The sequence below is a fragment of the Rattus norvegicus genome, chromosome 19 (assembly GCF_036323735.1).
Source record: "Rattus norvegicus strain BN/NHsdMcwi chromosome 19, GRCr8, whole genome shotgun sequence".
NCBI classification, from domain to species: domain Eukaryota; kingdom Metazoa; phylum Chordata; class Mammalia; order Rodentia; family Muridae; genus Rattus; species Rattus norvegicus.
Genome location: NC_086037.1, coordinates 26,910,782 through 26,912,270, shown reverse-complemented (window position 1 = coordinate 26,912,270; position 1,489 = coordinate 26,910,782). Strand labels below are relative to the sequence as shown.

At 39.1% G+C, this 1,489-nt stretch overlaps 1 non-coding gene across 1 annotated transcript; it reads right to left on the bottom strand.

Annotated features, from left to right (window-relative positions):
- Positions 1-294: 294 nt before the first annotated feature.
- LOC134483721 (U2 spliceosomal RNA) lies at positions 295-482 on the bottom strand. Its single transcript, XR_010060604.1, has one exon. It is a non-coding gene; the product is annotated as a U2 spliceosomal RNA (small nuclear RNA).
- Positions 483-1,489: the final 1,007 nt, after the last annotated feature.

The following is a 1,489-nucleotide window of genomic DNA, read 5'->3' as shown; positions in this document are numbered from 1 at the left end:
GGCCAAACAATATTTTCTCGGTTTATGTATCTGTAATGTCGCATAAATAATAATGTCCGTTTCTTGCTATTGTGGAGGGAATTAAATAGATAATATGTAATCATGGAAATTTTGAAGTACCATCCACTTTTCTGTTCATTAAATCACTCTTCCTCATTTCATTGATCAAGTATGTATGTTTTCTTTTCATAGTTACATGTATAATAAAACCAGCATAAAAACCTTCAGAATTGTATAAGCTTTCACTTTTAACAAATTAAATTAGTTGTTCTGTGTATTTCTGCTGAACATTTAAATGTTCTTTATATGTCCCAATGCGAGTTTATTAGGTACCTATAAACTTTAAACTCTTTGCCTAAGAGCATGAGTATTATTTAATTATATAGTAACTACACTCAGGCTGTCTTTGTATTAGAACCAATTATATCAGACTCTAAGAAAAATTACTACACTTGATCTTAGCCAAAAGGCCGAGAAGCTATTAAGAAAAATTACTATTGCTTTAAAGTTTGTGTGTGTATGAGTGAGAGTATGAGTATGAGTGTCTGTGTGTGTGTGTGTATGTGTGTTTGTGTGTGTGTGTGTGTATGTGTGTTTGTGTGTGTGTGTGTGTGTGTGTGTGCAGCACATGACCAAACAACTTTCAGGAGCCATTTCTCTCCTTCTGTCATGTGGGTCCCAGGATGTAACCCAGATGTTTGACTTTGGCAATAAATAATATTACCCACTAAATAAATAAATAAACAAACAAAAAACAAGCCACAAATCAACTTTAAAAGTAAAGGCCAGAAGTTCACAGAATAGTAGCATTGGCCTTACCATATCCTTTCTTTGGGGATGGGAAAATTAATGTTCTGAAATCCATGACTTTCAGGAATTGTGATATTCATGGAAATTCAATTCCTTTGCAGATGCTCCAGTTGTTGTGGCCAATTGCTAGAAAGGTCAGCTTAAGCTTGCAGGACCCCCACCATCCCTCCCCCCACCCCACCTCCACAGAAAGCTCAAAAGACACTGCCCAGAACTTACTCCACATTCCCCAGAACCACTTTCTTTGTCCATCATTTCTTTGAGACGAAAGGTCAGACTCCTTCACCCTAGTCTCTCCACAATCGACATTCCCCCCTCCCAAAACACTTCTAAGACTGGAAAACATGTCTTAGGATGTATCTGCCAGACTCGGACTGAGACAAACTAGGGCACTGGTTGTCACTACAACATTGGTGACAGAGGACGCCAAGAACTCTGTAGGAGACAATAGAATGTCCAAGAAGGGACAGCTGATGTCATGGGGAGCAGACTTTGCCTCCCTGCTAATGTTCTCCCTGTACTGAGCATAAGCTGAGGTGCCCTTTCCAGGAGACTTTCCTGGGGCAGAGCCACTGAGCATCTCCTTCTCCAAAGCCAAATTTTCCTCTAGGCTTGATTATAAAAACCTTAGTAATTCCTATGCATCTAAATGAATGTTTCCTTCCAAATCCTGCCCAAA